Source organism: Lycium barbarum, chromosome 2 (genome assembly GCF_019175385.1).
Source record: "Lycium barbarum isolate Lr01 chromosome 2, ASM1917538v2, whole genome shotgun sequence".
In the NCBI taxonomy this organism is placed as follows: domain Eukaryota; kingdom Viridiplantae; phylum Streptophyta; class Magnoliopsida; order Solanales; family Solanaceae; genus Lycium; species Lycium barbarum.
In genome coordinates this window covers 58,205,925-58,221,243 of record NC_083338.1, presented here as the reverse complement: position 1 = coordinate 58,221,243, position 15,319 = coordinate 58,205,925, and positions in this window count along the sequence as shown.

Here is a 15,319-nt window from a genome sequence, read left to right as displayed (position 1 = left end):
GATCACCTGCATGACTGAGAAACTCCCTGGACATTTATTGGTGTTTCCTATTCTTCTTGATTCTAGATTGTGCTGTAGAGCTTGAAGTCCTTTTAGGATCGTTCTAATTCGCTCGTTAATTCGTGCCTTGTAGAAATAGGCTCTAACGCGATCCAAAAGTGGTAACCGAGGATAACCCGTGAGAGCTAACCAAAATCTCGAGGGCGCGAATGCTGGTAATGGAAACGATGTTGGAAATCAAGCACCACTTCCAGCACCGTCTGCTCCCTAATGTTCCTGTTGCGGGTGTGCCTGAGATTGGTACGATGCAAACTGCGATTCAAATGTAGACTGCATGACTTGCGACTCAGCAGCAGCGTGGAGGTGTGGGACCTCATGGTGGAGGAAATTTTAAGCAATTCCTCGACCTAAAGTCACCAGAGTTCTTCGGGTCTCGAGAGGTGGATGACCCCCAGCACTTTTTAGATGAGACTTTCAAGGCATTGAGGGCAATGGATGCCCGTGATTCCGAAACTGTGAGGCTTGTTCTTATCAGTTGAAGAATGTTGCTCATGCATGGTTTGAGATGTGGGAGTCTGAGAGGGGTGACGCTGCTTTAGCTCCTACGTGGGCTGAATTCGAAGAGGCGTTCATGAAAAGGTTTTTGTCTGATGAGGAGAGATTTGCTATGGCTACGAAATTTGAAAAGCTGGGACAGGGTAACAAGTCGGTTCGTGAGTATAGTTTGGCGTTTCACCCGTCTGTCAAAGTATGCTTTTTACATGATTTCGACTGAAAGGCATAGGTTGACTCGCTTTGTGAAAGGCTTGGTACCACGTATCAAGTCTGCATGTTCTGCTGCTGCTATGTCTCCTACTTGCACTTTCTCATCTCTAGTTTGGTTTGTTGAACAACGAGAGAGTTGGAAAAATAAGGAGAGAGTGGATCGATATCAGAACAAGAAAGCCCGATCGGCAGGTGGTTTCAGTGGTAATAATTATAAGGGAGGGCAGAGTAAAGGGTATTCTGCACCTGCTCAGTCTGGCGCATATTCGAACGCCAGTGTGTTATCTGGTAGGCAAGGTCCAAAGACTAATAACCAAAGCAGGTTCTCCCAGGGTAGTAGTCGGTCCGCTGTATGGGAAGATCGTATCTGTCATCACTGTGGTATTAGGGGGCACCTTAAGCGGGAGTGCAGAAAGTGGCTACGCAAGATGGCTGCTATGTCTAACCAAAAGAATGATTCTCCTGCTTCTGCATCTGCTAAAAATCCGCCTGCTAGTAATGCTAATAATAATAATCAGAATGTTCATAATAATGGCAAATGAAAGGGAGCTGCTAACACTTCTGGTGGAGGGACAACTCGACTTTATGGGCTAATTCGTAGGGAGGCAGCTGAGGCTTATGACGATGTGGTTACAGGTATCCTTACCATCTGTTCTCAAGATGCTTATTCATTGATTGATCCAGGTTCAAATTTATCCTATGTGACCCCTTATTTTTCTCTTGATATGGGTATGAAACCCGAACCTTTGTCAGAACCTTTTACTGTTGATACACCTTCTGGTGTTCCTGTTATTGCTTCTAGAGTGTATAGAAATTGTGTTGTCGTGATTAAGGGACGTGACACCATGGTTGATTTGTATGAACTTGAGATGGTGGATTTTGATGTAATTATGGGGATGGACTGGTTGTCCGCGTATTATGCTAATGTGGATTGTCACCATAAGTTAGCTCGTTTCGCCTTTCCCGAGGAGACTGTTATTGTGTGGGAAGGTGAAGTTGCTAAGCCAAGGGTTAGATTCATTTCATATCTTAAGGCCCATAAGATAATTACTAAGGGGTGTATTTACCATTTGGTTGTTGTTAATGATACAAAAGCCGTAGTACCCGAATTTGTATCTATTCCCATAGTCAGTGATTATCCCAAAGTATTTCCCGAAGACCTTCCTGGTATTCCTCCTAATAAAGTTATTGATTTTGGGATTGATGTTATTCCCGACACCCAACCTATTTCTACTCCACCTTATCGTATGGCTCCAGGGAAGCTAAGGGAATTAAAGGATCAGTTAAAGGATTTGTTGGATAAGGGTTTCATCTGACCAAGTTCCTCACCTTGGGGTGCTCCAGCATTGTTTTCTAGGAAGAAAGATGGTTCCTTTGAATGTGTGTTAATTACCGCCAGCTTAATAAGTTCACCATCAAGAATAAGTATCCTTTGCCTAGGATAAATGATCTATTTGACCAACTTCAGAGTGATAAGTTCTTTTCAAAGATTGACTTAAGGTCTTGGTATCACCAATTGAAGATAAAGGAGAAGGATATCCCAAAAATCGCGTTCCGTACTCGTTATGGGCACTTTGAGTTTGTACTCATGTCCTTTGAGTTGACTAATGCGCCTGCTGCATTCATGGATTTGATGAATCGCGTGTTTAAGCCTTATCTAAACTGCTTCATTATTGTGTTTATTGATGATATTTTAGTGTACTCTAAAAGTCGTGAGGATCATGCTAATCATTTAAGAATAACTTTGACAACACTTGAGGAGAACGAGCTTTATGCAAAATTCTCTAAGTGTGAATTTCAACTTGAGTCTATGGCTTTCTTGGGTTATGTGGTGTTACACCCCGTAGTTTTTGTACGTTGAGATTTATGAGTGTTAATTGTTTTAAGTATGGACGCTGGAGTTACCTGAAGGAATATATGAGATTATATGCGCCAATCTTATGATTATGAGGGTTTAAGTTTATATAATAAGCTATGGAAGACTTCGGGACCAAGCAAATCAAAGAAAATAAGTTTGTCAAAAATTTGGAAGAAGTTGGAAAATTAAGGACAGAATTTTGGATCAATTTTGGAGGGGTATATCTCCAGGTATATGAAGAGTTTTAAGGTGTATCAAAAGCCTAAAATTAAGCTCGTCGAGTCTAGTTTCCAACGCAACAAACCGTTCATTGATACGACGTCAGAGTAGGGAATTATGGAGTTACAAGTTAGGCGGGCAGAGCAAGGCGCGCTGCTACAGTGCTGCTACAGTGTCACCGGCTTTGGCACACTGTATAAGGCAAAAATCTGATCCTAAACTTCATTTTCACCACTCCTCTTCATCCAAAAACATATGAGAGCTCCCAAGAAACATTGAGAGGTAATTAGTGAGCGGATTCAAGTGACGCAGTATTAATCGAGGTTCGGGTAACGTGTAGTCGCGATTATAGTTTTGTCTTGCGTTGGAATTGGCTTGGATTCAAAGTAAATATTGAATATATGGCTGCTCTAGCAAGTATAAGGTATGAACCTCTCCTTATTAATATTAATTTTAGTTTATTTACGGAGATAAAGTCATTAAATAGTCGTATAACAAGTTGGATAGTTGAGAAATTTGGAAAACATTGTGGGGGGATGTTTTATAGAACCTATTGGTGTTGATAATGTTGTTGTGATGTTGGTATTATTTTTGTTGTTGTTATTGGTTATTGGATTGTGATTTCGAGCTAGGCATGTAAACAAGGGAGATGCTGCCCGAATTTCGGTAAATTCTAAATGAATTTAAATTGAGGGCTTAAGATAAGCATGTGACAATGAGCGTAACAATAATATGAATGGTTTACATGTAGATTTACGAGCTTGTAAGGGTAAACTTTGAGTAGTTAAGGAGACCAAAAGGTATGTCAAGGCTCGTCCGCTTCTTTCAAAGGCATGATTCTTATGTTGTGATCCCATAAATGTTTCCATAACCACCTTGTTTCCAAAAGCTAGAAGTTCATGACTCTTAAAGCTTCTTATGATGTTCAAGATGAGAATGTTTCTATCATGATTACGATGATGATGATTTTATGTTTAAACGTCTCAAGTTATGATTTCAATAATGATATGATAATGTTGAGTTATTTCATGATTTCTCAATCTTATTCATTATTGTTGGTCTCATCTCATGTTATTCGTTCCTTCGAGGTGAGATATAGCGATGATGAATAATCCATAATATAAATCGGAGGTTACCGACCCTACGTCATTCCGATAGAGTAGTAACATTTAATTGGGCTCTCGTGCATGTTATATGTATTTATATATGAGTAATTTAGATACTTACCGCACCTTAATGGCCGGACAAGACCAAGCCTTAATGGGTGGATAAGATACTATATATATTTTACCGCGCCTTAATGGCCAGACAAGATACTATATATATTTTAGCGTGCCTTAATGGCCGGACAAGACAATATATATATTCCACCGTGCCTTAATAGCCGGACAAGATACTATATATGTATATATGAAAAAGTTTTTTTTTTTTTTTTAAAAAAAAAAAAAGCTAAGCATGCACGACATCCGCCTTAAAAAGGCATTCAGAGGCACAGGTTGATCTCTTTTATATTACTTTATCTTCATACTTTCATTATGTTGTATTCATGCCTTACATACTCAGTACATTATTCGTACTGATGTCCCTTCTTATAGACGCTGCGCTCATGCCCACAGATAGGCAAGGAGACGGATCAGACCCGTAGGTGTTCTATTAACGGATTCTCAGGAGCACTCCACTTACTTCGGAGCTGCAGTCTATTTGGTATTGGTCCTTATGATCATTTGCATTCTATGTAGAGGCTCGTAGACGTGTGTGTACAGTTAGATTATAGCTCCACCGGGTCATATTATTGTATAATATATTGGTAGCCTTGTCGGCTGGTGATGACCAGCATAATTGTTGATGATTATATACAGACGCACCATTATGTTTATGGTATGTGTCCTTACAGGTTATGACAACCATGAGCTACATTTGGGTTCTACCCAGAAATGATTATGAGACGTATGCTTAGAGGTACTCGGTAGGTTAGCTCCGGGTGCCCGTCATGGCCCTCTGGTTGGGTTGTGACATGTGGTGACTGGTGATGGCATTAAAGTAGACCCTCAGAAAATTTCAGCGGTTAAGGATTGGCCTAGACCAACTAGCGCGACTGAAATTCGTAGTTTCTTGGGTTTGGCAAATTATTACAGAAAGTTTGTGGAAGGCTTTTCGTCAATAGCTTCTCCATTGACTAAATTGACACAGAAGACTGCTAAGTTTCAATGGTCCGAAGCTTGTGAAAAAAGTTTCCAAGAGCTTGAGACAAGGTTGACTTCGGCTCCTATTTTGACTTTACCTTCTGGGTCTGGTGGATATGTGGTGTATTATGATGCTTCCAGAATTGGTTTGGGTTGTGTACTGATGCAGAACAATAAGGTGATTGCTTTTGCTTCGCGATAGTTGAAGAATCATGAGATGAATTATCCGACTCATGACTTGGAGTTGGCTGTCGTTGTATTAGCCTTGAAAATTTGGCGCCATTAGTTGTATGGTGAGTATTACGATGTTTTTACTGACCATAAGAGCTTGCATTACATCTTTAAGCAGCGAGAGTTGAATCTCAGACAGAGGAGGTGGTGGGAGTTATTAAAAGATTATGACTTAAATATTTTGTATCATACTGGTAAGGCCAATGTGGTTGCTGATGCTTTGAGAAGAAAATCTATGGGTACGTTGGCTTATTTGCGCGTTCATGGCATGCCCATGGGGAAGGACATTCGAAGACTTGCTAGCCTTGGGGTCAGGCTTGATGAAACTGAAGATGGAGAGTTAGTGGGAATCACATCATCACGGTCTGACATTGTGGAAAGGACTAAATCCAAGCAATATGATGATGAACTTTTGGCAAAGCGGAGAGATGGAGTGGAAAGGGGTGAGTACACTTCATTTACTGTTAGGACTGGCGATAGTGTTCTGCGGTTGCAAGGGCGATTGTGTGTTCCTGATGTCGATGGTCTTCGACAAGAATTAATGATGAAAGCTCATAGTTCCAAGTATTCGTTTCATCCGGGATCCACCAAGATGTATAAGGATTTGAAACAACACTATTGGTGGAAGAGCATGAAGGTTGATATTTCTAACTTTGTGGCTAAGTGTTTGAACTGTCAACAGGTGAAGGCCGAACATCAAAGGCCTGGAGGCCTGGCTCAGAATATCAAGATTCCGCAGTGGAAGTGGGAGGATATCAATATGGATTTCGTTGTGGGTTTACCCTGCACAAAGGCTAAGTTTGCTTTGATTTGGGTGACAGTGGATAGACTCACAAAGTCTGCCCATTTTCTCCCTGTGAAGACTTCATATACCGCGACGATGTACGCCAAGCTATACCTAAAAGAGATATTTAGGTTGCATGGGATTCCGACATCTATCATATCTGACAGAGGTACGCAATTCACTACTCATTTTTGGACATCCTTTCAGGAAGGTTTGGGGACTAGAGTGAAATTGAGCACTGCCTTTCATCCTCGAACTGACGGGCAGGCAGAGAGAACTGACTTTGGAAGATATGCTGCAAGCCTGTGTTATAGATTTCGGAGAAAATTGCTATGAACATTTACCTCTTGTGGAATTCGCGTACAACAACATTTATCAAGCGAAGATTCAGATGGCTTCTTATGAAGCTCTTTATGGGAGACGTTGTCGATCTCCAATTGGTTGGTTTGAACCAACTGAAGTAGAATTGTTGGGTCCTGACTCAGTTCATAAAGCAATTGAGAAAGTTAATCTTATTATACAACGACTCAAGACAGCTCAGAGTAGACAGAAATCTTATACGGATATGAGGCGATGTGAGCTAGAGTTTTCTATTTGTGACAAGGTATTTTTGAAAGTGTCGCCGATGAAGGAAGTAATGCGGTTTGGTAAGAACGGCAAGCTTAGTCCTCATTTCATTGGCCCTTATGAGATTATTAGGAAAATTGGGACGGTGGCTTATGAGTTGAAGTTGGCATCTGATAGGGCCATAGTGCATCCTGTGTTTCACATTTCGATGTTGAGGTTGTACAAACTTGATCCTTCCCATGTGTTGAGCCATGAAGAGATTGAAAATAATGAAGGGTTATCTTATGAGGAGGAACCAGTCCAGATTCTAGATCGTCAAGTTAGGAGGTTGAGAACAAAAGATGTAGCTTCAGTTAAAGTCCTGTGGCAAAACCATTACACAGAAGAAGCAATTTGGGAAGCAGAGGAGGACATAAAGAAACGATATCCTCACTTGTTCCCTACTGCGGGTATGAGATGAATTTTCTAGATATTCTTACACGAATCGTTTGCGGTTGTTTGAAACAACTTGTGTTTTTAGTAAATCCATGGTAGGCTGCGATTCTCATTCGAGGACGAATGATCTTAAGGGGGAGATAATGTAATACTCCGTAAATCCGAGTTAAGTATGAAAGTGTCTTGGAGAATCGAGACTCCACTGTTTTTGTTAAATGTAAAATACGGCCACAGAATACGGCCCGTATTTTGAAATACGGCCCGTATTCCTTGGGTGTATTTCACCCACCTTCATAGGTTGCTCACTGTTCTTGCTATCATAAAATACGGCCAGATAATACGACCCGTATTTTGAAATACGATCCGTATTTCAAAAGCGTATTTCACCCATTCCCTAGACTGCTCACTGTTTTGTTAACATTAAATACGGCCACAGAATACGGCTCGTATTTTGAAATACGGTCCATATTTTGAAATACGATCCGTATTTCTGGGCGTATTTCGCCAGCCGCCAGCTGTGTATATGTATAGCGGGCTCAGTTAATTTTATCACTTATTCACATTCTCATAAACCCTAAGGACGAAAATCTTTTCTCCAAGTCTCCAAACATAAAGGTAAGAACACCTTTAACGTTATTAATCAATCCTAGCATTAAACCCATGATTCTTAATATGATTCTTGAATGAAAAACCTAGGATTCGCAAAGTAATCCTTCTCAAAGTAACTCAAGCTAGGGTTTTGGGTGTTCTTCGCTAAGAAGGTAAATTGTTAGGATACGTACGACCTAACAAAGGTATGTCTCCCTTTTAAAAATCTTATTTTGGATGTATGTCTTCTTCTCAAAAGTTCTTTATTGAATAAAAAGGTGAACTTCTCCTACTTTAAAACCCTATATCATGCTTTGGTTGTGGTTGGCGTGCGTTAGGGGACAAGCCCACATTAAACATGGATTGTATTATCCTCTATATATGTATATGAAATCATAATCATTTTCTTTTATAAAAGATGATCAATAATGATGGCTAAGAGTTGGTAATAATGTTTTCATGTTGAACTATGACAATGGAGTCTTGTTTAAAGAAGTGGAAACTTTTTCAAGATTATATATGAAATTATGGATCTTCGTAATGGCATAATGAACTTTAATGTTAATTGATGGTGTGACTGCTTTGAGACAAATTGTGAATCGGCTTTTATGCTATGAACTTTACTGTTGTGTTTGTCCTAGCTACTCGGGAGGAAGGGTAGCCACTATGGATCCTAGTGTGGTAATTGCCTAGCCATTCGGAAGGAAGAGTGGCCACTTCCGGATTCGCAACCCGGAGTGCGGTTTATGCCTAACTATTCGGGAGGAAGGATAGCCACCGAGAATTACATATTCCGGTGTGGTACGCTGTGTTTAGGGAACCTCTACGGTCATCCCCTCGATGGGATTGATTCTTGGGCCTGTATTAGCATGTGTGATATTCTTATTCTTTTATGGAACTGTTGTTAATAATCATGATCAATTTGAAAGGCATATTTGAAAGTTGTAACTTGACAAGAGGCTTCTTAATCGGTTTTGATAATGCTTACTAAGATACACAAGTTGAATAACTGTTTTTACATTGATTTCACATGGTTTTCAGAACTGATTTCTTTAAGTATTATTGTACTCTACTTTCATATTACTTGTTGTCTCCGAGGCACTCATTGAGTACGAAGTACTCAGGCATACCATTGTTGTTTTTTATGGTATGTTAGGTAACGGAGAAGAGCAGGTTCTTGATACTTTAGGTGCTTAGGAAGGACTTGCTGTTGCTGCTGACTTGGTGAGCCCACATGTTCATTCGTCGGACACCGTCATTATATTTATTCATTATTTTAGCGTTTTAGCGGGCTGCGTCCCGTTGTGTTAGACAATCATTCTTTATCTTAGAAGCTCCATAGTATACATTCTTGTGGGTAGTTGTCGAGTTGTTTAACTCTTGGGCATGTGATACGTTCTATTAAGTTTGATAATATTAAAGTCTTCCGCTAACTTAATCCATATCTCATAATTCGTTTGAATTTATTTTATAAACCGTTGGAGGTGATTGTTGAACCTAGCGGGTTCAAGTGTTATTATTGCATCTTTTAGGTTCTTCCGATGTTGTTCATGACGTCGGATGCCGGTCACCTCTAGGGTGGGTTTTGGGGCATGACAAGTACATTTCTCGTAGCTTCAGAGACGAGAAGGGACGAGTTCTCCGCCCTAGATCAGAGAGAGTTATTCTTTGTAGAGTACGAGTCTAGAATTCATGCATTAGCTCGTTATGCAGTATTGTTGCTCCCCACTGAGGCATATAGAGTGAGGCGGTTCGCTAAGGGTTTGATCCTTCCACTTCAATTGGTGCCCTTTCAGGTAATAGCTCTAGCGGCTTCGTTTCAAGTCGTAGTGGATCATGCTAAGAAGGTTGATTCGGTGAGATTTCAAGCTCAGGATAGAGAGGATGATAAGAGGGCCCGCAGATATGGTAATTCGAGGGTTCTTTCTTCTAGAGGGTAGGGGGTGGGGGGAAGGGTCGCACTATAATAAAGGCCATCATTACCATTCCAGTCCCCCATTCAGTCCACACTTCAGATTTCAGCTGGTGGTCCTTCCAGCATAATGAGTTTAGTTCCGGGCAGATATCTCGAGGTTTTTATTCCCAGAACTCAGACCGTGGATGACATTTCGGTTCTTCTATATCAGTTCAGCAGCCCATGACTGGCAGGGCATGCTTCGAGTGTGGTGATCGAGGGCATTTCAAGAGGGAGTCTCCTAAACTTAGACAGGGTGGAGGCCAGCAGAGCTCTCGGGTTCAAGCACCGTAAGCTAGACGAGGCGAATATTCTAGTAGAGAAAGTTCGCAGTCTGGCAGAGACAGTCATCAGGGATAGTTCTCAGTCGGTGAGGGTGGATTTCAGTCAGGCTCTGGTGGTCGTGGAGGCATACAGTCCGAGGGTGAACTTGGTCATTGTTATGCTTTCCCTGGTAGGCCAGATGTCGATGCTTCTGATGCGGTTATCACAGGTACTATTTCGGTCTGTCGTCGGTCAACTGTGACATTATTTGATCCAAGGCTCTACATGGTATTTTCCGTACCATGTGAAAAGATTATATTAAAAGAATGGCTAGTTACTACTATTGTTGATTTTTTGGATTAATTGGTCTTTGTAAAATTATGTGTATTTGAATTTTCGTAATAGCATGTATTCCCAAACATTTATTTATAAAAGGAGCATGTAGCTATGCGATTTATTACTACGGCGCCTTATGATATTTTGATACCTTGTTTATGAATTATGACTTGCTAATTTGGTAAGATTGTATAAAATTTGGAAAATTTTGATAGTATTTACAAGTTGTGGGATTTTCATGTTTATAAAAAAAAAAATACGACTTATCAAATTCAAATTGCATGTCCAAATAAGATTTCAACTTCAACTCAACCTAATTTCAGATCATTAATTTTAAGTCATGATTAATAATTATATGCAAGCGAGGCCTTATATTTTCCGAGTACTTTGTTGTCTTCATAATTAAGTTGATGAAGATGCTTGTCTCTGGAATGCCTTCATGAAAATAATTTCGTTATAAGTAGACAAACTTCGCATAATAAATATATGAATTACTAGTCTCAGAGTACACGCTTTGCTCGTGACAAAAGCGTGAACCTGATTTGACAATAAACACTATTTGAAAAAAAAAAGTCGGACTTAAATCCAAATTTTGCCGTTTATCCATCGCTAAATTGCTTAAAATGCCTTTTTTTTTATTGTACTTTTTTATTTTTGCAGTGCAACAAAACCTTATTGTTTCCTAGTGAGTAATATTTAAGTGCTTAATACATTGGTAAACGAATTCTAGACTAATTTGAATAGTCTATTATATAGGATTTAATGACCAAATTTTAGTTAGTTTTGAAGTCCTAAATAATATGAGATAATTAAATATTTTAATTTTGAAAGGACTAATAGTAAGTCTATTGTAATGTCTTCTAATGAAGTTCAAATAATTCAATCAACATATAAACTAATGTTGTTTTCTGTTATTTCAAATCATCCAGCATATGCATCTCGACCTTCCTGATGATACTTTAAAGCTTAAATCCTCTAAGTGACACGTTATTTATTTTTAGTTGCTAAAAATTAAATTCTTCCTTCCTAATTGAAAATATATTATTTTCATAAAATTCTTAAGCCCTTCCCTTATGTGATTTAATGACAGACACATTTTACTGCATCAAAAGGTTATCTTACATGCAAAATTTCTGATAACGCGAACAAAGAATTGAACTAATAACAATTTAGAATAATTTTTTTGTAAAACCCTTTAAAAATATAGACTTCAAATTTGACAAAATTATCATTTTAGATTTCCTCTAATATTTCAGAGGTTTAAATCAACAAATTTTCTACATGAAATCTTTCCTTATTTGAAAAATATGTGGAAAGCCAACCCTAATATTAAATATCCTATATAAATAATTTTCTCATTTGAATTATGAAGCAAGGCTATTTTGTACGATAAATAATATAAGAAACAAATCACGGTGAATAAGTATGAATGTACCTATTACTTGTCCGCGACAAAAGAAGACGTTATTAAAAGATGAATGAATTAATGAAAATTTTCCAATAAAAAGAATGTAGGAGAAGTGGAATAGAATACAGGTTTACTACAATTATAAACAACTTTAAAGTATAAATACACAAGCTCAATTTTTTTTATGAAAAACGGTAACTTCAATAGCACGAAATTTAGAAAATCATTTTCGCTAAAAAACGTTTATGTTGAATAATAAAATAATTTCAAACTATCGATTATCTGTTGTCCACATGGCACATATCAAACACTCTATTAAAGATTAATGACTAAATAGTAATGGAGGGGATCCAATCTCTTCGTCTCAGGCACAAAACAATTGAAAAAGAAATAATGAGAAATACATTCTAATTCTTAAAATAAATACAGTACTTTTTATGAACAAAACCTAAACAATAGCCTATTATGTAATGGAGAACTTTCTGCCAACATAGTACATTTTCTGACCTCATCGTTTCAACATAGACCCTTTTGCAAAGCCAAACTTTGAAATAAATAAATAAATAATTTAAAGAAAATATGCAATATAAACTTCTTGGAAGTAGCAAGAAATCACCTGATGTGGACGCAAAAGTTCTCTTCTTTGGCTTAATGCAAATTATTCTTGAACTCCAGTTGAGGCCCTATGATGTGCAATGAAAGTTTTTGTTGAAATCAAAAATAAAATCAAAATTTTAGCTGATTTTAAATCATTAAATATATATAAAAAATAGTTAAACTACAATTTTGTCTAACGTAGCGAACGACATTTTTCTAAGGACTTTGTACTTTTAATAGTTTTCTAACTTCTTTTTGCCTTCGAGCTAGGAAGCAAGTAGATGAAATCAGCAAAACGAAACAATTAAATTTGTGGTGTCAATTAACCAATCTATGATAAAATAAGAAAATAATCAAACCATTAATCATACAAAACAGAAAACTCTAACCTCTTTTAGCCTTCGAGGTAGGAAGCAAGTAAAAGAAATCAGCAGGATGAAGCAATAGAATTTGTGGTGTCCTTCAATCAATCTATGATAAAATAAGAAAATAATCAGACCATTAATCATACAAAACAGAAAACTCTAACCTCTTTTTGTCTTCGAGTTAGGAAGCAAGTAGAAGAAATCAGCAAGACGAAGTAATAAAATTTGCGGTGTCAATCAACCAATCTATGATAAAATAAGAAAATAATCAGACTATCAATACATCTATCAATCATGTACAGGTATAACGTATGTAAATTATGAAATATTGTATAATTGAAAACGAGCACAATCTCAAAAGAAGAGATTATTGAACATGGTTTAAGAAGGTTTTTTGCCTCCATTGCTAAAATTCTTTTATAGCTGTACATGTGCACTTTTCTAACCCTAGTAAAATTTTATTTGACACCAAAATATAAAAATATAGTGTAGTAGAATTTTATTTGACACCAAAATATGAAAATATAGTGTGCAGTAACAACTTTTAATTTTAAAATTAAATATAAAAAAATAAAAAAATATTTATGACCCCTGTTCACTTTAGAAGTTATGTCTCTAAACAAAGTTAGCAACAAATTTTTAAGGAAATAGAAGTCCTAAAGTTTATGATAATTTCCACGTGAAGTGCAATTATTTTTTTAAAAAAAAAACTTACCTTTTTAGTTGATAATTTTGGAGGGAAAAAAATACAAAGTCCTAAAGCTTATGGTAACTTAATTTCCACGTGAGGTTCAATTTAGTCCTAAAGTTTATGATAACTTAAATACTTCTATTATTAAAATCTTACGGTAATGGAATCCTAATGTGACTTATTGTACTTTTGCCAAAAATATTATTTAATTATTTAGTGTAATAAATTAGATAAAAAATATCTCAAAAGAAAAGGTTATCGAACATGGTTTTAAGAAGGGTTTTTTTACCATTGCTAAAATTCTTTTATAGCTGTGCATATCATGTTCGCCAGGATCAACGTTGGGTGTTTAGTATTTACTATTTCTGTTTTCTCGGTCCTACCTAATTACTGAGCTACCAATCCCTTACTACTACCATAGTTTATTGCTTCATTTTCTTTCAAGGGTGTAGCGTGTTTTTTCTCATTCCTTCTGGAAAAAACCGGACCTTATCCCCGAATTTTATAAAAATATAGTGTAGTAAAATTTTATTTGACACCAAAATATGAAAATATAGTGTGCAGTAACAACTTTACTTTTAAAATTTAATATAAAAAGATAATAAAATATTTATGACCGTTGTTCACGTTAGAAGTCATGTCTTCTAAACAAAGTTGGCAACAATTTTTTTATGAAAATAGAAGTCCTAAGGTTTATGGTAATTTCCACGTGAGGTGCAATTATTTTTTGAAAAACTTACCTTTTTAGTTGATAATTTTGGAGAAAAAAAAATACAAAGTCCTAAAGTTTATGGTAACTTAATTTCCACGTGAGGTTCAATTTAGTCCTAAAGTTTATGGTAACTTGAATACTTCTATTATTAAAATTTTACGGTAATGGAATCCTAATGTGACTTATTGAATTCTTTTGCCAAAAATATATTATTAAATTATTTAGTGTAATAAATTAGATAAAAATAGTGAAATTACTATTTTGTCTATTGCGGAGTCTTTTAATGAAGGGCAAAAAGTTCAATCAATATTTCTAAGACCCTTCACACTTCTAATATTGTATAGATTACACAATCATAGAAATAGTAAAATAATTTCATACTTTTGCTATAAAAAACAAATTTTAACCCTCTATTAACCTACTTGAACAAGATATCTACGGCTTCCTGTTTCTATAGCCGTTATGAGATCGTCAATGTCATCATACTCGCCAATGTATTAATTTTTTATTTTAAAGATTTTTGTATTTCAGAAAAGATATTATTAATCTATCTATGTATCTATCTATCTACATCTACATCTACATTATTATAAAAGCATGAATATAAATATTGGTTGATCAAAATATTCTTTAAACAGTGAACGACTTTTATACTCCTATTTATAGTAAATTGATGGGCTATTTCGATAAAAAGAGGCATACTTTGCTAGAGGTGGAGTTTTAAATAGAAACTAACTCTTACTTCTGTCCTCTTTCCTTGTTATATTAAAAGAATCAATCCTATACTGGATTAAATTGTAATATTAATTACGTTTGTCTAATACTCAGAGTTAAAGTCCAAAATTAAACCTTCTAAGTGTTGTCATATAATTTTTCTCTAAATAGATTTGTCCTTTTCTTATTGTATTGAAATATATATTCTCGCCATTTTAATCTATTCTAAATTGGGCACCACATAGCTTTTTCTTTACGAATTTTAAGTTTTTTTAAGGGATGAAAATTTCAAATTGGACCCTCGAGACTTAATGCCTTTCCATATCATATTTGTACGAAATAAATATATGAATATACAATCTTTATATGTAGTAACATCTTTTTACCTAAAAACAAATGTAATGTAATTGAGGATAATATTATCTAACATTTTCTTATGATGACTGGGATTGACGGAAAATAATGTGCAACGCCCATTTATAGTGACTAGTTTAAAGGAAAAGGGTCAAATTTCTCCCGATACTATGCGAAAATAATTAAATTTACTCTCTGTTATACTATCGGTCAAAAAATACTCATGACATTGCTCATGTAGTTCAAATATACCACTCCTTCGTTAAAGTTGTTCAAGGTGGACACCAAATCTGA